General features: G+C 42.5%; 1 protein-coding gene across 3 annotated transcripts in view; it reads left to right on the top strand.

The window, feature by feature from the left end:
* PRLR (prolactin receptor) overlaps positions 1–21,810 on the top strand; it is a 161,859-nt gene that overhangs the window by 22,796 nt on the left and 117,253 nt on the right. Inside the window, exon 2 of one of the 3 annotated variants that reach the window (XM_015139842.3) lies at positions 11,950–12,113. The exons of 1 other annotated variant lie outside the window; for it this stretch is intronic. The gene's annotated coding sequence lies outside the window, so the exon portion shown is untranslated. Of the gene's footprint in view, positions 1–11,949; positions 12,114–12,404; positions 12,561–21,810 lie in introns of those variants that run through there. One more of the 3 variants, XM_015139841.3, reaches the window with a different exon arrangement.

Raw genomic sequence — 21,810 nt, 5'->3', positions numbered from 1 at the left:
TGTTTTTATTCAAGTTTCTGTCAGTAAATATTTTATATTACATGACTTCTCTATAGACACACACGCGCGCACACACACACACCACACAAAATCTCCCATTGGTAATTTGATTGGAAATGTGTTAAATCAGAAGAACAGACATTCTTTTTAATATTGAGTCAGCCCATGAAGAAGCATTGAAAGTTTTCCCACTTACTCAATTCTTTTATATTTCTTTTTAAACCTTTATAGTCTTACTCTTATAGGTCCTGCATATTTCTTGATAAGGTATTCTTTTTTCTTTTATAATTTTAGCTTTTTGTTATGAACGGATTTTTCTTCCATTATCTTTCTAGTATTACTGGACTACAGGATAAATATTAATGTATGTATATTTACTTTTTACCTGATTATTTAGCAGATTATAATTAATTATAAGTGTTTATGGTTAATTACAAAAGTTTATAATCATGGTGTCTTTAAATAATGATAATTGTTCTCTTTCCAATAATTGCATCTAATTTTTATTTGGTGTCTTACAGCATTGATCGTAACTTCTAATATTAAATAATAATGATAATAGTGAGCATCCTGTCTTAATATCAATTTCAAGAAGAATTCCCCTTACATAACATTTTTTAAAGTGTGTTATGTGGAATCTAATAAAATAAACTTGGGAAACGCTACAAATGAAAATTCTCTCTCCCAGGCATTCTTAATTCATATTAACATATTAATATGAGATCTGCAATAAAGACATGAGTTCAACCGAGTTTAACCCAGTATTTCTAAAATGTATTTGACTACGAAACTATGGAAGTATTTTTCTCTCATTTAGAATTTTACATCAGTTATGACAGTCAAAATTATATTAATTTGATCTTCTTTCTTTTTTTAGAAAAATAATTTTCATACTTTCTTGTCTTTTCCGTTTGATCTCTCTTTTGCCATATGGACTATGATTTGGGTTTGCTTTTAATTTTTTTCAATAATTTAGAAGCTCATCACCCTTCTTTTTATTTCTACAAGTGGTTACACTTAAAGTTTCCAAGACATTTCTACCCATATCTTATGCTTAGCAAAGTCAAAGACATGACCATACAATTTTCTAATCAACTTCAAAACAAAATGGTATCTTTGAATAACCCCATCAATGGAAATGTAATCCATTTTTACTTTCTTCCAACCTTTCTTCAGTATTGGTAAAAATAATTTAACATTTTTTATTCAAGTTACTGTCAGTAAATATTTTATATTGCATGACTTCTCTTTTGTGAATTATGTGATCTGTTCAGCAACATAATTCTTTTACAATACATTCCTGAGCAGTTCTATGGTTATCTGGTTTCTGTGTCCATAACTATTATCTTTTTATACCATAAATTTCTCATTTTTTACTTTTTAAGTTTTAACATCTTAAGATCCACCACCTTTTATCCCATTTATCCTTTTAGGGTTCATAGTATAGGTCATCTACATTTCAAGAAGTGCTTAATTCTGTTTCCTATAGTGTCAGTTTTACTCCTTACTACCTTCAATGGACAAATTAGTACTATTAATTCATTTCTGGCTCCCCTACAACCCCTTTTAATCTAACCCAGCACTCTTTTCCTTCCTTACTTTTATCTCATAATGGCTACCTGTCCTTTTCCACAGTATTTTCTATTTCAGTTGAAGATGAGAAACACTTTCCTGACATTGACATTGAGATGATGTTTCAGTTTTCTTGTTAGACAATTTTGTTCACTGTCGAAGCTACTTATTTTTCATGATTACTCATATAGGAATGAAAATCAATCTACTTAAACCCAATATTTGTGAACACTGAGCATATGTAATGTGTTCTTAAACCTGTTCAATATGTACTAGGCTGTAAATGTTCTGGCCTACAGCTGGAGGGCAGAATGACATGTCCTAGTTCAATATCGGCCTCTAACAGGAATGCTACTGATGTAGTTTTCTGCACTGATAGGATCTTCCCTTCTTCCATCGCCTATTCTCCTGGAGGCAAAATAGAGAACATAAAAAGTCATCATCTTTGGTATGTTCTTCTTTAGGGGATTTTTCTTTCTTCCAACCCAACCCCCATAGTCCTTACTTGCTAGATGTGTGTTCCAGGATTCGGTTCACCACTGCTCAGTCTTCTAACATCCAATTTCATTGTTTTCTGAGAGTTGAGATTTTTATACAGATATAGAAGGGATGCTCTGCTTGTTTGAAATGGTTCTATTTGGCAGAGCGATAGCCAAACAGTTTTTAGGCAAAAAATGAACTGTCTCCTTACTTTCTTTGAAGAAGCCAACAATTTGGTTTTGTTGCCAACAGCAAATAATATATTGGCTAATAATTGTGATTTACAGCGACATGGGTAATGTTAGTCATAACATGTCTTCCAAGTTTCTGGCTATGGACTAACTGTAGGTCTTGGAGTGTGGTATTATCCTTCTCCCTCCTTCTCCCTCCTGATCCTTCTCCCTCCTCGCCAATCTCTTATCTTTTAGCGTAGTTGAAGATTGGAACTTCTTCCCAGAAATCTAGCATTTTCTTAAGTCCTTTCCGGTTTTAAGATTTTTATCATTCTACATATTTTTCCTGTGAATCTCGGCTGAATTTCTCATTTAATAAAGTCCAAGTTAGTGTGAACAAATAACATGTTTCCCTATTTTACATACATACAGAAATTCAAACATGTACTCTCTGGCAGCCTTTAGCATTTGTAAGTGCTCTCTCACCAAGAAAATCCTTTAACAGATAACCAAGTGTCCTGGGGAAGAAGAGTGGCAGGAAACTTGTTATATTTGTGTCACTGTCTTCAAAGGGTGATTAAGTGTATGTCTCCAAAGATGTGGTGTTATCATCTTTGAGTATCACTTGAATTCAAGTCGATATTTATTGAGACCCCATGATGTATCAGGCGCCTTACTAGAAAGTCAACATACAGAGATGCATAAGACATGATCTTTTGCAGTGGGTAAGTTAAGATCTTTCTTCTACTGCTAGCATTGTCATGTGTAAGGCTGATGGGTTGAGTCTTTGGAATTTGTGAAGATCTTTCCAGGTTTTTAAAAAAATCTTTTGATTCTCACAAATGTATTTTTTTTTCTGTTTCTTAGAATTATGTTCTTTATGGCTACCAGGAAATCCTTTGATTCTGGAATTAGATTGCATTATTCCACTGGGGTAATAGGATTGAGAAGGTAGGAGTGTCTTTGAAGAATAACGCTAAATAACCCAAACACTAAGGCTGAATCTTCAGTACAGCTCTTAAGGCATTCTGTACGTACCCTCTGCTGCTTATTAGAAATCCCAAAGCCCTGCTGCCTTAAGAAAGAGGCCCATCCCCATCCTCATCATAAGATGCAAGACGTAGCTAAACATCTCATCTTCTCACTTGAGTATTATATACTCTCAGGCCAGGATACTTTCCAACTCAAGCGTAAGATAACATTACATTCTGATCTTCGTGTGTGTGTGTGTGTGTGTGTGTGTGTGTGTGAGAGAGAGAGAGAGAGAGATGTGTTTTGTATTGTTTTGTTTTTTGAGACAGAAATTTCGCTGTTGTCACCCAGGCTGGAATACAATGGCACAATATTCTGATCTTTTGAGAGAAAAGTTTCACACAATTAGCCTTTGAAATACACATTCCTTTAAGTACCACGAAAACACTGCCCCATATAATAATATTTCTAAGAAGCACACGTGTACCTCTCACGATGATTTTTTCTTGTTACCACCAATAAAAATTAGAGCTGTATTGCTTTTGTTGTTGGGTTTGTTTTTGTTTTGTTTTTTGGTGACTACTGTGACCCTCAAAAAATCAATCTGACTTTCTCAATCTTGATTTGCAACATGAAGGATACCAAACAAAGAGAAGGGTTCAATGAGGGAAAGCTCAACTACCTACCCTAAATATTTAGTATAGCAATGCTGAGCTTTTGGTAAAGGCTCAAAATTCTCATGCTTTCCCACTAAATGAAAAGGGGAGCTTTGCTACTAGTAAACCATATTCAAGAAATAAGTCTCATTAATGCTTTGCTTCTTTCCTATGAATTATTGCTCTGTAATGGATGTTTGACAGGTTACTAGCAAAGCTCTGTTCAATGAGCACAGAGACCCATCAGATCTGTATTCCTCCAACCACTGGAGTTTCATTAAGTAAGTTTCTCTACCCCTCTACTTCAGAACACAGATGAGAAGAATGACATTGGATCTAAAGTTCTGGCACAAAGAATGATGTCTGCCTTTGTGTGATGATTTCAAATTCAGGGTAATAATTCCAACTATCTTTCCCTGGCCATGATAGAAAGCTCAAGAAATCTTGGTTCCTTGTCTCTTTTCTTCCATCCAGTTAGTCTTTCTAATTACACACTCAACACAATGTTCTGCTGAGCAAGACACCTGCTGTAGCCACTATCACCCCTGGCATAACCAGATATTTAAAGGTACCTAAAGGAGTTCAGCCATATTTTGCCAAGATCCCAAGTTCCATGGCATAAGAATCCATCCACTTCTCTACTGCCTATAGAAAAGGACAGCTCAGTGTTTCTGAAAGAATTGTTCTCAAACAGGAAAGCATTTGAGGTAACGTGTCAACAAGGTGGCCTGGTAATTGGTGTTCCTTTCAGAACCAGATGAAGGAAATGGCCAGCTCAGACATTCTCTTCTCCCCAGTGTCCTATGGGAACAAGATTTACCCAGACACAGCTGACCATGAGAAGTCATCAGGGATTTACAGCCTGTCTAAGAACAAGACCAATGATGGGGTCATTTTGCAACATGCCCCCATTTGATTGTCAGAGGAGAGATACTCTATTAACAAAAGAATTTGCACTGGTATTTTCAGGGACACATAAAGTAATTGCCACTTGAACATTTTTCCAGGCTTTCAAAGAAATGTAAGAATAGCCTAAGGCTAAATTATGTTCATGTCTTTAGTAAGTCATTATATTACTGACAATAAAGTGTATTATTTCTTTACTTTCAGATGCCCTCACATATTTTTTAAAGTAGAAAGGAGACATATTATGGTCACCATTCTTAAGAGACTTCACTAAAAGACACGAATTTAGTATCTCAGTTACTTAAAAATAGCTGTTGCTCACCCACTATGTGCCAGGCTGTATACCAGGCACCAATATGAAAAGGTAAGTATTCTCTGCTCTCCCTAAGCACAGTCTAGTGGAGGAGACAGCCAAAATGCAGCCACAGCCAGAATGAGGAGCAGTTAATGAACAAGTAGGCAGCGAGTAGGGAGGGGATTATATGAGAGACAGTACAGATGAACTGAGGGTGAGTTGTACATCCCTGGTATTTTGGGCAATTGCAAATAGTCTGATGAGCAAAACACAAGGAGAAGAAGTGACAGCAAGCATGGCTGAAAATGTAGGTTGGTGTCAAACTGTAAAAAGCCTTGAATACTGTGCTAAATGGTTTGATCCGTGAATCAGGTAGAGGACTTGACTCAGGTCTCTTGACTCAAAGGTCGTTTTTTCTCTGCTAGATTGCACTTGTCCTTCCAAATGCTAGTGAACACCACACTGAATCTGATCAAAGATCTCTCCATGGAAATATGTAAGTTGCCTATAAGAAGCAATTGATAGGTTCTCTTCTTATCATCTCCATCTCACAGATAAGGAAACTGAAGCATAAAGAACTTGAGTAACTTGTCCAAGGTCACACAGCTAGTTAGGTGATCCCAGACAATGTGGCTGCAGAGTCACTAGCCCTAACTACAACACTTAGCCTCTCTTTATCTAGAGGTCTTTATGCATTTGTCTGCATTCTACTGATGTTGGTATTGGTGAGTAAAGATTCCCTTCCAGAATAGGTTTGATAAATTGCCAAGTCTGAAACTGAAAAATTAATATCTATGATAACAGAGGTTTTGGGGTCAAGGAGTAAAAGGAATTCATCCCATCATATCTCCAAATACTTTTTTCTTTACCAATTTATTGGAATTTGAGACCAGATATCTGGAACCAAGCAGCCTCACCCTGTTAAGGGAAAGAAAAGAAAAGAGAAGAGAAGAGAAGAGAAGAGAAGAGAAGAGAAGAGAAGAGAAGAGAAGAGAAGAGAAGAGAAGAGAAGAGAAGAGAACTAAAAGTATCCGCAAAAATATTAAAGGATTTGACTGAGGCCTCTGAGTTGCTCCAAATGTTGCAATTGTGCTTTACTATCCAAGTTAATAGCTGTAGATCTAAGAGAGTTATGATGTGCCTGGTAAATATTGGTTGTTTCGTTTTAAGTCTTCATGGAGAAAATGGAAAAGACATTAGAATGTAGGGTGAAGTCAGAGCAGGACAGACAGGTCCTGCAAGTGTTTCTTTAGATGCATTGATATTCATAACATCCTAACAGGCCTTAAGGCTGTCTTCTTACCAAAGGGATAAGATACCATTTTCCTTGGACACACAAATAATAAATGTACTCTCACAACATCACTTGAATGTTGTGGTTTTACAAATATACTATGTTTTAAATAGCTATAGCCCTCAGATCCCTTACTAGACATCAATATTTGTTGGAATTTCAACATCAAAGATTTATTGTTAGGGGGGAGGAGGAGGAGTTACTCCAAAGGCTAGAACTAGTGCATATACCGTACTACCAATCACATGTATTATTGCTTCTAATCTTCATAATTTTGAGTACTATCTTTATTGTCACCATTTAATGAAGATGCTAGGGTTCAGGGGCCTTAAGTGACTTGCCCAAAGTTACACAGCTTGGTAGAAACAGAATTTGCCACAGAACTTGCATGTTAAGTCAAAGAATTTGCTAGTTCCATACAATTAAAACTTGGAAGGAAAAAGTAGAGCCTTATGAATAGAGTCCTGAGCAAGAAGGATGAACAATCTGAAGATGAAGTACTCCGTAAAGGAAAGATCTGGGTTTGAATTCTAACCTTGCCTCCGTTCATCTCTGTGATCTTGGGAAAATCTGTTAACTCTTTAAACTGTTGGATATTTATAAAATGGGACTGGTGCTATTTGGCCTGATATCTTACAGAGGAAGATTTAGTGAGGCCAGGCACACATAGGGTCTCTCTGACCTGGAAAGCCCTGTATAAAGACATGGTACCCTTCTTAGTGTCAGCATTGAAACATCCCTCGTGTCCTGATACCTCATATCAATACCCAGAAACCCTAGGCTCTTCCTTCAATCCCATACTCCTTCCTCAGCTGCCAAGCAGCTTGGTTAAGAAAAGCCTTGTTCTTGGGGAGTACGCCCATAAAAGTATCTCTGTTTCCTTGCAGTTTCACATTAAGTGAAATTAGAGTGCCCTTCACAAAGAATATATATTTCGAAAGCCCTCCCACTGGCAAAGCAATTGTCAGTCAACAAACCAGGTAGATCGAGTCTCTGCCCTTGGAGTTTTTGTATTCTGAGAATGACTAGCAACTTTCTCTCATCCTAGAGCAAACAGGGCTTTCAGAGGGCAGGTCCTGGGGCAGTGTGTAGCCAAGATAGAATTGATTGGCTTTTGTGTCCAAAGTCATGGGTATCAAGAGAGCTGCCATTTATCAACTACCTCTTTGATACTTGGTGTATAGGACAGGCATGTTAACTATATTATTTCTAAACCACATGATAAGTCTGTGAAGTATTTTCATCCCTGGTTTACAAAGGAAGAAAAGAGGCTCTGTGAGACATGCCAGAAAGAACATGCTCTACACAACCAGCTGGTTACAATGTGAGACTTTGTCCAGTACTAGCCCTTCTTTCTTGGCAATCATCAGAGTCACTCAAGGCTTGGAGGACTGTGCTGGCAAAAAAGAAATCTTGTATTTTCTAAAACTCACATCCACACTTTGGAGGGGACAAGACTGAGATCAACCCCAGTTCCTACTGTTTTCTTTATGACAGTTTATCAGAGCATTTTTTTCCTTATATTCATTCAGTCCTGAGTTTCTATTTAGTTGTGATAATAGATACATTTTTTGAATTTTTGATACCTTGGGGTACAAATTTGGAATCTATGGAGGATAAGGGAGTAACAAAATGTTATGGAAATTGAAATATACAAATTATTTTCTCTCTCTGCAGATTTATAATCACTTTATCTGGGATATCACGTAGGTTATGTGGTTACTGTAGTACTCATTTAATAATCAGATTTTATTTAGAGAACTATAAAAGGTACAACGTAAGGGGGAAATATATTTTAGATGATGTTTTTTTTTCAATTTCCAATTTTGAAGAAAGATGTGTTTTTTAAAACTTTTAAAGAATTTCTCCTACATTTCACTCCCTTTAAGGCAAATTGATAGCTGTGAAAATGGCACCTTGGAAACATTTCTGTCATAATCACAGGAGAGAGTGAGAATTATTAATATTCTTAGCCATATAGCATCATAAAGTAGATCACAGCTGTTTCTTTCAGAAAATGGCATTTGTTTTTCTATCAGACGTATTGTCTGTCTCACAATCTAACCGCTTCCACATCTGGAATATCTTAACTGAAAATGTCCACAGCATTACACAGCCTGGCTCAGGGAGAGAAAAGAACTAGGGCCTGCATCGAATTCCGTCTCTCACTCAGCTGATCTGCATTCCTCCTACAGCATTTCCTTATGCTTAAGAAGAACTCCTAGATTTGGGAACTGCATGAGCCTCTGTAACCTTCTGACAAGGGTGAGAAGCTCAGAACTGCATTTCTGTGCATTTTTCCCTTGTCTTTCCTGCTTTGGAGGAGAAGCCCTGCAAGAGCTTCCTGCCAAGGGACCCTGCTTTCTCAGCAGCCAGATCCGGAGAGCCAGAAATCCATCTTCAGCTCCTTTGAACTTGGCGGTTGTTAATCATGCTGTGGTTGTGCTGTGGTTGTCCTTTAAGAGCAAAGGCTTCACAGAGAGCAAATCAGCTGCCTGTGGGGAGGGTTTCAGCTTCTCGTTGTGGGCAGATCATCTGCTAACAGCTTACTGAGAGAGAGTTGAGGACATGTGGCTGAAACACTGTCAGAGCTGCTGTGAACACAGTCCAAGTGAGCAATTTTATGACCCAAACCAGGCAGACACTAAGTGCTTTCTAGTGGTGAAAAAGGAGCAGAGAGAAAAAGAGAGAACAAAGACCAAGTGGTGGAAACCAAAACAAAAAATATATATTTATTTCAGCAGCTACATATTTTTCTGTTTGGAAGATTGGTATCTCCTACTTAACCAGAAACTACAACACATAAGATCAAATAAGATTAAATGTCCGGTTTGCTAAATAGCAGAGCAAAGAAACTAAGGTCAGGAATTCAGACTCTTACATCTGAGGAAAGAGAGAGGCAAAGAGAAGATATTGGAAATGCCAATATCCATTCAATGAAATAAAAAGAGACTACTGTAGGCATCCTCAGAAGCTCGCCTCGTGTCCAGCGCCGTGGGAACCACAGAAGGCGCTCAGCTTTGCGGCTTCACTCAGAACTGGGGGAATGCTCCATAGAGTCGAGGGCACGTTATTCTAAAGTGCTCCATTTGCTTACTTTGGCAAGTGGAAGATGACTTTGCTAAGCGATACTCTGCTGGGGCTCAGGGCCAGCACTGCTGGAGTAGGAAAAGGGAGCCTTCCTGGGGCAAGGCTTCTCAGTCTTCCTGCCATCAGCATTGCAGCCAGAGCAGCCCTGAGATGTCAACAGAAGGATGATGAACTGTGTCAGCAGTGTTAGCAAATGGCTGAAGTAGAACGGAGCTGCCCAGGATGCTGCCCCTGTCACTGGGGAATCTGAGGGAGGCTGAAAGATATTGTAAAAGGGATTGAAGGGTTGGGCTGGCTGGAGGAATGGCGCCATCGGCATCCATGCCACAATACTCCAGGACGGCCCTGCCTTTGTCAGGGCAGCCATCAGAGGCGGTTTTCCCTCTAACCAGGATGGGCATCGCTCCTTGGGCTTGCCAGTCTCACCTCTCCTCATGCCATTGCATGTCCAAGGCATGTCCTCAGGGGATGGTGCTGATCCAGGGTGGCACACCCAAGTGGGGAGGAAACCCTGAACCTCATCCTCTCAGAGATCTGCTGCAGTCAGCCACTGCACTGAGGTGCACGCTCTGAGCAGCAGTTGCTGGTGCGGGAGGCTTCCTTGTGGAGTGGGCCTCAGCCACAGCCTGAGGGTCCTCTCTTGGGGATACTACCAGTTAATTGGTTCATCTTCAGTCTCCACTCAAACTTAGGCCTGTAGGTCCATCAATGACTACATCAGCCTCAAGGACCGAACAGGTGGGAGGAAGGACTGGTGTGAGTGAGGGAAGCAGCTGAGCTGAGGAGTGCTGGCACCTGTGCAAAGCCAGCAATGAGGGGAACCTCCCAGGGGGAGCCCTGCACTTGGGTAGACCTGAGGGAGCAGCCAGAAGGAAAGGGGTTGACCCTGTAGTTGATTAAGGTTCAGAGAAAGAAAAACAAAAACAGAAAACGATCATAGTTTCAGATGCTCCCAATGAGCCTGTGACCTCCCCAAAATCCTATAACCAAGCACATGGGTGGAGCTGGCCTCACTTTCCCATTCTCCCACTTGTAACTTTTGATTCCACATCATGGCTAAGGTCCTCGGCAAACTGGATTAAACCTTGGATTTAAAAATAAAATAAAATGAAAAGCAGTTGGGGACAGGAGAAAGTGGTTTCCAAGAACCTACACCTCTCTACCCTGAAATGGACGGAATATTGTGCTCCCCTCAAAATTCACATGTTGAAATTCTAACCTCCAATATAATGGAGCCTTTGGGAGGCTTCATGGATGAGATTAGTGCGCTTACAAAAGGGGTCCCAGGGCTCTCTCACTTCTTCCCACCATGTGAGGTTATAACAGGAAGTCAGCAGTGTGTAACCCAGAAAAGAGCCCTAACCAGAACCTGACCATGCCGGCAACCTGATCTCAGACGTCCAGCCTCCAGAACTGTGAGAAATTAAGTTATGTGGTTTATAAGCCACCCAGTCTAAAGCACTTTATTATAGCAGTCTGAACTGATTAAGACACTCCTGAGAACCGTTCCTTCGGGGAAGGTCCTGATTAGCTTTCACCTAGCCCAGTTTGCAAGCACACTGGATTGTCCTGCCCATGGCAATCTTCACATAGCAGCCTGGCAGACAGAGGAGGGGTGATGCCAGCAGGAGCAATCTTCCCGAGGAGGCAGTTCCTACTAGCTAAGTTTCTTGTCCTGCTTTTGCTCACTGAAGGTCCAAGCCTATCCCCTGTATTCATTTTCCTCCTAATCCCCTGGCTGACGGAGTCAGGCTTTGGAGAATTCCTTTAAGAGTCTCAGTTGGCCTTATGGATCCCAAAACACACCTGCTCTCCTGGAAGCCCCTTCTCTATTGATGTCCAGATTCTGAGCAGGCCGACAGTGCATGCATGAGAACCTTTCATAAAATAGGACTATTTTTTACTCCCTTTGCTTTTTCTTCGTGTTATTTCCCTTCTTCACTCCCTTTCCTTTTACCTTACCTTACACATTTGTCACGTCCTTGCCTGGAAAGCCTAATGTCACCTCCCTGCCTTTTCACAGCCTACAGGATTGAGTCCAAACTTGCCAGCTTGGCCTTTCATGGAAGGCAGGTTTAGTACAGGACTGCTAAACACAGTTTCAGAATGAACCATTCTCCTGGCCTTTTATCATTGCCAGTATTTCTCTTTATTTTATTTTATTTTATTTTATTTTATTTTTTTTTATTTTAGGAGAGTTGATATTTGATAAGAATTGATGGACTGCTTTTCATGGAAACTTGAGAATTCATATTTTTACTCAAAATCTTTTCACTTTTTTGCTTAGAGCCTGTTAAAGACTGAGGTCCTCTCTCTGTCCCTTCTACTCCCAGCCAAACCCAGTAGACACATGTGAGCAAGTTGTCACCTGACCCGAAGCTCCAGCCCCTGGAACGAACTGAAACAAAATGTATCCTTGCATTTTCCAGCAAGGAACTGCCTTGCCTACAAAAATACTCTGTTCTTTAATACGCAGATCAATTATTAACAGTAGGCTGTACCTTTCACCAGGTTGTAAAAGGATGACTGCGTAGAGCCACAGCATTCTCCTTGTCAGTGTAGGAAATGCAGAGGAGGATGTTACCTCCGGAACTTGCCACTCAGACACCTAACAAAGATGAGGAAGGCTGCAGCCTGAAGCGTGGGTGAGGTGTCCAACCGCCCAAAGGCGACAGGTGAGATACTCAGGTCCCCTTCCTCTTCTCACTGGGAGTTCTGATTCTCTCCTTTCAATCTTTCTCATCGCAATTGGGAATGGCAGGGGTGGGGTGTGTTTGGGGTATCAATGGTGGTAAAAAGGGTCTTATGGGTAGGGCCATGTTGAATAAGAGATGAGCACGGAGACAGCGTGTTAACTTAAAAGGCCAACACCGTAGCTCATTTGAGACCGTAGGAGCTCCAGGAAGACAGTGCTATTCAGGTGTGGGATCAAAGATCAGGGGGGCGGCTCAGTAACACACTGGCCCAGTCACATGACAGACCAGTCCTTGCAGTGAACTGGGAGACAAGGAGGCTGCATTGGCATGGAGCTGAGAACGTCTCTAGATCACACTGGAAGGCAGAGAGAGGCCAGACAGGGAACTCTGAAGAGCTGCCACAGCCTGTGCCAGGGTGACATCAGGGTGAGTTGAGATGATTTTTTTTTTTAACAAACTTCATTTTTTGCAGCAGTCTTAGGCTTACAGAAAAATTGAACAGAAAGTACAGACAGTTCCTATATACCCGTTTTCCCCCACAGAGTTTCTTCTATTAATAACATCTTATGTTTGTGTGGTATGTTTATCATGATGAACCCATGTTGATATACCATTATTGACTAACAAGTCCAGAGTTTACATTAGGGTTTACTTTTTGGGTCGTACGGTTCTATGAGTTTTAACAAATGTATGACATGTATCTATCATTACAGTATCATACAGAATAGTTTCACTTCCCTAAAACATAACCCTCCCTTCCTTCCTGCAAATCCCTGACAACTGCTGATCTTTTTACTGTCTCTATACTTGTGCCTTTTCTGAAATGTCATATAGTTGGAATCATGCAGAATGGAGTCTTTTCTGACTGCTTCTTTCACTTAATATACTTTTAAGGTTCCTCCATGTCTTTCCAGGGCTTGGTGGCTTCTCTCCATTTTAGCACTGAGTAACAATCCATTGTATGGATGTATTGTAGTCTGTGTATCCATTTGGGCAGACTTTTCAGCAAGATAGAAGGCAGAAACAATGGAAAGGGTGGATGAAGGGAAAACTGCAAGGAACACAGGACAAGATAGAAGCAAGAGGAGGAAGGTTTTGGAGAAGTGGAAAAACAAGCTAGAGAGACGCGCACAGAGGCCTAACCTGGGGTAAGGCAGGGCCTTGTAACCAATGCTCAGTGAGAGAGGCAGCCCCTCACTGACCTGCACCAGGCCTTTCCTGATTTTATAGACAGAGTGTCATCAGGTCATGAGGGCGGGAACCATGTCACCTTCATCCTGAGAGCCCAGCACTTTGTAGGCATCTAATAAATATTTATTACACCAATGAAACCTTCAAAGTCTCTTCTAAAGAAGCAAGTTTTCCCAGATACCAGAAGACAAATGGCCTAGCAGTCCCTGATCCAGTCATCTCGGGTAGGTGTGAGCTGGTTTCTTATTTGAACCCTCCATGCCACAGGGCAGCATCAAGCTTGCCTGACACACACCTCGTGAGCCAGGAATGCGCCACTTTGCCACCAACTCCACTTGGCTTGGGAGATGCTCCATGGACAGAACCAGAGCCATGCTGCAGGGAAGCAGAAAAACAAAGGAGATGCATGCCAACCTAACATGCCAGGTAAAAAAAAACGCATTCTTGCCTCAGAGGAAGAATCCAGCTCTCCATGCCTTCATCTTTCACCCCAATCACAAGGCATCAGAATTAGCCCACCTGACCTCTATGGAACAAGAAGAGCAAGCAGGGTGACTTGGGTGCTAACAAATCACTGTGAGAGGAAGATGAGGCATCTGTGCCCTCCAGATGTTCACCTTTGGGAGGAGAGAACATCTGTGCAACAATAGCAGTAGCTCCCATTCACTGATGTGAGAACCCGGCCTGGGGGGTGCAGCTAGCAATCTGGATGGTAGAGGGTAGCTCTCCAGAGGGTCTGACAATTCACCTAAAGATTGCAGGACCGATAGGAACCTGCTAGTCAGAATTTACTAGCTCAGTGGTGCCCTCCAAGCAAGAGAACTTATCAGCCAGACCTGTGTCTTGGTGCAACATCACTGCTTAAAATCAAGTCCTCCCAAGGCATGGTGTCCATTTTCCTTTCTCTGGATGACATGAAGAGAGAGAATGAACCCAGTAAGATGATAGAATGCTTTGCTTTGGATCTGTTCATATCCTACCCGTGTTTGTGCTCACATGAGTTACCCAGTCAGTACAAGGGTCGAGAGCTCTTGAGAATTTCTTGCCTAAGGGAAAGAACTGGGGGCTGCTTTGCTCAAAGGCATTTTTCAATGTGGGGCTTATCTAGAGACATACATCTTGCTCCTTCTCCCCACTGCTGTTGCATAACTAGGGGAGTTGAGGGTCACTGTAGACAGACACAGATGGTAGAGATGGGGGCAGTGGTGGGGCAAGGAATAGCTGCCTTGCCACTTTGAAGTCTCCTAAATGACATCTCTGAAGAAGAAGGACATGTCCATGGCGAGAAGAGCCCCATGGTGATTCTGTTGCTCCTAATGTGCCGGGCTCAGACTCTTCAAACCACAAGAAGTGGCCCAACGAGTTCTACGTAACTACAAATGCAAGCAGGAAAAAACCACACTCAAATCTGAGCACAGCATCAGCCTTGGAGACAGCCGGCCTTTACTAATGCAACAGCATCTGGCTGCTTCTGCTGTACCTGGATGTCTTCGGGGCAGTTCTTGTACACAGAGGCCCCACATAGAAGCAGAGCTCCTACCATGAAGCTCTCCGTATCCAAAACTTTCTATATGAAAGATACAGCATCTGTGTCTCACAAGAATCTGTTTTCTGAGGGCATCTGCTATTTGAGAGCTAACCAAAACAGAATTCCCACCTTATCTTCTTGCTCATTTACACTCATTTCATGCATGGAAGGGACTGGTGCTGAATATTCAGGGCAATGTCCAGCATTTGGTAGTAGTGGAGAGAAAGAGAAGAGAAAATTCTAAACTGTGTTCCTCTGTCTGGGAATGTGACTCTCACCTCTCAAATCCTTTCCTCCTCCTGTTCACACTTTTTCTCCCTGACTTTCCAGAACCTTTTTAGGCTTAGCTCCTTTTATCTTACCCTACATGCTTTCTTTCTACCCACGCTAGTGGGTACTTCTCAGCCATAGACATTGGAGTACATTTAAATATGCTGGAGCCCTTAGAGAATTAAGAGGTGGGGAGAGAGGAGGGCACAGAGCTGAGGATGGCATGCAGAGGTTGCCACTAACTCATTCACAAGGAGCCCTGAATTTCCAGGGACATTAAAAAACAGATGCTCATGACAGAGCATAGAACCATGCCCTAATTGTTTGTAATGTTGAACTGTGTGTCGTTCGTTCACTCATGTATTCTCTCAACATTGGGACTGAGCACCAATTATATAACAGAGTAGGACTTGACAATACAAAGATGAATGAAACACAGTCCTTGTCCCCAAGAACTATGTGGGCACGACAGGCACATGGACCAATGATGATCATGTCAAACATGATGAAGTCCATGGTCCTGAGGGACATTTGAACCATGGGCCTGCATGAGAGGGCCTGGAACCCTAATGGGCTGATCTAGGAAGAATCCCTCTGGACTTGATGCCTGAACTTGAAGGTAGAGATGGAAGGAGAAGGGCTCTGGGTAGCATGTTCCTGGCAGAAGAAGCCCACTGCAAGAGCAAAGGCACTGAGGAAGCCTCATGGTCACTGGAAAACTGGGATTCAACTAGCTGAAATCTTAACGGTGCAGCCTAGGGGGAAGTGAGACCCAGGGTGGGGGGCAGAGCCAAGTCTCTGCATCCAAACTTTTCTATATGAAAGATACAGTGTCTGTGTCTCACAAGAATCTGTTTTCTTGGGGTGTCTGTTATTTGAGTGATAACCAGAACAGAATTTCTAAAGATGGACTTTGAGGCCGGGTAACAAGGCTGAGGCTAAGAAGAACTATGGAAGGTCTGTCGGCAGGAGAGATGTATGATTAAATCTGCATTGGCAGAAGGAAAGTTCTGGTTGAAATGTGCAGAGCGGTTTGGAGGGGACAAGAGAGATGACATGGAGAACAGTTAGGACGCTGTTACAATAGAATAGGCTAGAAATGATGCTCCTCAGAAGCCTCTTTCTCCCTGCACACCTGGCCACCTCAGACTTCCTGTTCAAGGGGAAGGCAGGCCAGGGAGGGAGGCTTCTTGAAAATAACGCATCTGTTAATTGGATCATTTCTGTGTGGTCAGTGTCTCTAGGGGCTTTGTTTTGGTCATCGTAGTGTAAAATCCCCATTATGTAAATATTTCCTCCTGATAAAAGCTCACTGTGTGTCTGGAACCCGACCAGCTTCCTTACAGTATTTGCTCATCACCAGGTTCAAGGACCCAGCTGTGAGGCTCTTCCCCAGAGCCTCTGTTGGAAAGAAGATTCCTCTTTGGTTATAAGTAGATACACAGTGGTCAAGATGCTCTAGCACAGTGCAGCAGAACAAGATGGGCTCACTAGGGAAAGATCATTGACCCCTACAGGGTACACTTATTCTTTTCTGATTATGATAGGACTCTGTTCAAATTAAAAATTATTTCAAAGAAAAAGCAACTGATTGTTTAGGCCAAAGCAGCACTTCTTCTTCTTCTTTTTTTTTTTTTTTTTAATGAGGCAAAGTCTCGTTCTGTCACCCAGACTAGAGTGCAGTGGCACAATCTCACAATCTCGGCTAACTGCAACTTCTGCCTCCCCTGTTCTAGCGATTCTCCTGCCTCAGCCTCCCGAGTAGCTAGGATTACAGGCACCTGCCACTATGCCCATCTAATTTTTGTAGCTTTAGTAGAGACAGCGTTTTGCCATGTTGGCCAGGCTGGTCTTGAACTCTTGACCTCAAGCGATCCACTCGCATCTGCCTTCCCCTTCACGCCTGGGATTACAGGCGTGAGCCACTGTACCCAGCCAGAATGATTTTTGGTAATGTAGTTAAGAGGGCACATTCTGGAGCAAACTGCCTGCCAAGTGTTAGCTGTGGGGCATTGGGGAAGAACTTAATCAATTTGTGCCTCGGTTTCCACATGTAAAATGGGATAATTATATTGTCCCCCTGTACTAGTTTGCTGGGGCTGCCGTAACAAAGTACCACAACTGGGTGGCTGAAACAACAGAAATGCGTTGTCTCACAGTACTGGAAGCCAGAAATCTGAAAGCATGGTGTCCGTTAGCCTGGTTGGATCTCTTCTGGGACTGTGAGGAAGAATCTGTGCCATGCCTGTCTCCTGGTTTCTGGTGCTGTGCTGCTCATCCTTAGTGTTACCTGGCTTGCAGAAGCACCGTCTACCTCTGCCTTCATCGTCATGTGGTGCTGCCCCTGCGTGCATGTATCTATGTCCAAATTTCCCCTTTTTATAAGAACACCAATCATATTGCATTAGGGCTCACCCTCATAATCTCATCTCAACTAATTGTATCTGCAATGACCCTACTTCCAAAAAACATCACATTCTGAGGTCCTGGGTGTTGGGACTTCAACATATGAATTTGGGGTGGGAGGGCACAATTCAACCCAAACATTACCTAATAAAGTTTTCAATAATAAGTGAATGAGTTAACTCCTGGAAAGCATTTAAAACAGTGTCTGACATTCAGAACTCTCTCAGTAAATGTTAGATTATGCTGGGTGTAAATAAAAAGCTCCTAGGATAGCGGATGGCATTGCGATTCTACCGGTTTGTATTAGTGTGGACTTGCCAGTTATTTACATCTTGTGTCTTTTTTGGTTGGTCAGGGCTTAAGCCATACCAGGAAAATATTTTGAATAATACTCCTGGCTAAAAGGTGCAAGATGAGAAGGAGTAGATACTGTGGGTTCTGATTTTTCTTCCCTGTTCTCCAAGCTGTGTACACAGAACCATGCAAGTTGCCCCAACCGGGGAAAAACAACTGCCATTCCTTTTAAAGGGGGAACCAAGGAAGGTCTTGTCCTGATGAGCCCACAAAAGCAAACTTCTCCATGTCTGTCGCTCACTCAGTGGGCTGAAGCAGAGCCTCCATGCTGAGCTTTGGAGACAAAGCTTGTTAGAGAATGTGCAACCTGGACTGATCCCAGGCTGCCCAAGGAGCAGCTGATGAGTGTAAAAGTGTTTGCTCACCTTAGAATCGGTCCTTTAAAAAATAAATAAGGTATGTTGATCTTTTATGTGAAGATTAAACGAATCAGATGGCCCAAAATGAATTCCAGGTAAAGAGGAATAAAATATCAGAAGGCAAGCTGCTGAAATTAGCAAGAGCTGAGCTCGAAGAGCCTGACTTTCCAGGCATGGCTAGTTTCTTCTAGCAAGTTCCTGACGGAGCTGGGTGGCTGCCCCAGGTGACTGCAGGAGCAGGAGATTAAGGAGACAGCACCTGCCTGACAAAAAAGGTTGCTGACACAATAAGCCGAAGTCAAATTGAGCTGCCAAGGGAAAATGATTGGGGATATACAGTAACAGTTGAGGGAGAGACCGGAAGGATCTGTGTCCACAGAGGTTTTGATAGGGCTGACTTTGCTGCTGACCGACTCACCTCAGAAGCATGGACTCCCTGACCTCCAAAGCCAAGGCAATGGGGCTCTCTCCCTCTTGCCCCTTGAATTCCTGCGTCTCATTTCACTGGGTAGACAGGGAGGCTCCTGGGCTCCGGCAGGAAAACCCTGCACTGGGAGGCAGGATGTCTACTCTGATCCTGCTGCCCCAAAGCTGTGTGGCTTTAGACAAGTGGTTTGACCTTTCTGGGCTCAGTTTCTTTGATTTTCACTATTATTTAAAGGGCTTGGGGTCATAAAAATCATGAACTCTTCACACTGAGAGGAACGTTCGTAATCCATTTTGTAGATAAGGAACCTAAGGCTGAAGAGGTCAGGGGCCTGCACCCAGCCATAGAGCTAAATGAGGGGCAAGGAACCTAGAACTCCGGCATCTCGACTCCCACCTGGGACACATTTTATCAGTAATAGTGAGGTCTCATCTGTTGATAGTGTTAGAATGCTCACATTTACTCCCCATAACAACCTTTTTTTTTTTGAGACGGAGTTTCTCTTTGTCACCCAGGCTGGAGTGCAGTGGCACAATCTCAGCTCACCACAACCTCCGCCTCCCGGGTTCAAGTTATTCTTCAGCCTCAGCCTCCCTAGTAACCGGGATTACGGCATGCACCGTGACGCCTGGTTAATTTTTGTATTTTTAGTAAAGATGGGGTTTCACCATGTTGGCCAGGCTGGTCTCAAACTCCTGACCTCAAGTGGTCCACCTGCCTCAGCCTCCCAAAGTGCTGGGATCACAGGTGTGAGCCAACATGCCTGGCCAGCACCCTTCTGAAGCAGGCACTCTTATACCCATTTTACTGATCAGGAGACCAGCTTGCCCAGGATCCTGCAGCTACTGAATAGAGGGGCCAGGACTTTGCTGGTTTGGTGCGCTTCCTGGTACACACCAGCTGCCTGCAATCTCCCTTTGATAATCCTAGCCACATGCCACCACGGGTGCTCTAGTGTAGGCTGGCACCACCTCCACCCAGCAAGAGCCAGGATCTGCTTCCTGAGGGCAGGCAGTTTTATCACACAGCGGGGTGCAGAAGAGTAGTACTCATCTTCCCAGTGTAACCACTTGTAACTACTTTTCAGTGAATCAAATAGATTTTTAAGCAAGAACATTGTAAAAATCTGCTTAATCAAGGGTGGAGAAAAATGAGTTAGCCAGGGCCACCCTAGCACAGGTGGGGTGGTAGCTGCCTCTGCTCCACAGCGAGGTATTTACACTTGCTCCCCACCTTCTCCTTTGCCCCATTCTCTTTTAGTTAAAGGGCCAGGTGCACCAGAACACAGGTGCCCTGAGTAGCACTAGCACCTCCCAGGGTCATAGGGAAGAGCCATTTCCTGTGGGTAAACTGAGGCCTTAATAAGGCATAAATGCCTTCTCTGGGTGAAGAAGATATGCCCTCTAAGAGCTCTCCAGGGTGAATCTAGAATAAGGTGTAGTCTAGATGGCTTGGCAGCACTAGCCAGTGTGACAGTAAGTCTTGATGAACATCAGGTCAGCGTCACCCTGAGGGAGAACCTCGAGGAGAGGGAATGTGTGCTTGTTACAACAGCACACCCAATAGAAATAGCATGTGAGCTACAAATCTAACTTTATATTTTCTAGCAAAAAAAAAAAATTAAAGAAACCAGTGCAATTAATTTTAATAATAGATCTTATTTGTTTCAATATATCCCAAATATTGTCATTTCAATGTGTGATAATATAGTTATTAGTGAGATATTTTCCATTCCCTTTTTCATACAAAGTCTTTGATACTCAGTGTGTATTTCACTCTGACAGTGCAATGGATCCTGTGCCCAGTGTGCACTTAAAGGCTGTAGATCCATATATGGCGATTGTCTCCTAGATAGATAAGCCCAGCAAGGCTCAGTGGGTGTTTTGAGGTCCATGGTCTCTGAGGTCTCGTTCCACCCTGACATTCGATGAATCAGACAACACTAATATGGTTGGGAACACTTTTGTCTTGCTCCCTGTAGTCTGAACAGAAAGAGACGCCGCAGAATACAATCACGACTCTCTCCCTCCTACAGACTCCCTCCCCACAAGCAATCAATGGGTTGGTCTCAGACAAAGACTCTTGGTCAAGGCTGGTGAAACTTGCTCTATTTCCTAGTAGGCCTCCACCTGTAATTCTCAGCAGTGTGTGTGTATAGCTAGAATTCCTGCCTTCTACCAATGTGACTGTTCCTGCTCAGAGATCTAGAGTTAATTATTAGCAAATTCACAGTGAACCAGAGCTAGGTCTCACTGTAAGACTCCGTGTTTTTTAGAAGTACATTGCCATGGGGATTTTATCCCCATTGGGTTCCTCCTCAGGACCCAAGACAAATAGATACACAAACCCTGGGCCCATAATTTTAGTTAGAATAGACCCAAGCGTAGAACCTCGGGGAACTCATTTGGAAGCTTTTCTTAGGAAAGTTACCTTTCCTATTTGACATCTCAATCAAACAGGTGTTTGGGGAAAATAAAAGCATACTACTTTAGAAGGAACTGGGGTCATCTGGCCAGCCTTGTGGAGTATTTAAAGAGAATTTCGTTCCTTGTGTAAAATTGCTCTAAATAATAGTAAGCTCTTGGGAGACTTGATCTACTGGCTACATACACCCACTATGAAATTAACACATTCTTGAATTTAGATGGAAGAATATGGAAATTGGTCCCTCTCAATGTATGAACGAAGCATCAGAAATGAAGAGAAGGGCCAAGTCTAGAGAGCAAGACTAAAGACTCATAGGTCAGTGGGCTTCCTGCCCAAGGAGAGCTGAAAGCTAAAGGATGCTTCACAGTGTCCTACAAGTTGTTTTTCTAAAGTCCTTCCAGCAGTTGAAATTGTGTTTATGCAAAACAAAACTTTCTTTTGTTACTATAATCTAGAGGTGGACTTTGGCTTAAGCCATGCCAAAATATTATCATTCTAAACCAATAACACCTACATTTGTTGAGCATTTACTATATGTGTGGCACTATGCTAAACTTAACTACCCCCTTTCCTCACATGTAACAGTCAGGTGACTTCACAGCTGCCTTGTGGATACTTGTGTTATCTGGAAGATTGCATACACACATGTAAAATGCTTAGAACTCTACCACCCCATCTTACCTATAGCTTTGGTGAGTCCGTGCTTCGGCCAAG

The sequence above is a fragment of the Macaca mulatta genome, chromosome 6 (genome assembly GCF_049350105.2).
Source record: "Macaca mulatta isolate MMU2019108-1 chromosome 6, T2T-MMU8v2.0, whole genome shotgun sequence".
In the NCBI taxonomy this organism is placed as follows: Eukaryota; Metazoa; Chordata; class Mammalia; order Primates; family Cercopithecidae; genus Macaca; species Macaca mulatta.
The sequence above is the reverse complement of the archived record's forward strand: the minus strand, read 5'-3'. Positions and strand labels throughout refer to the sequence as shown.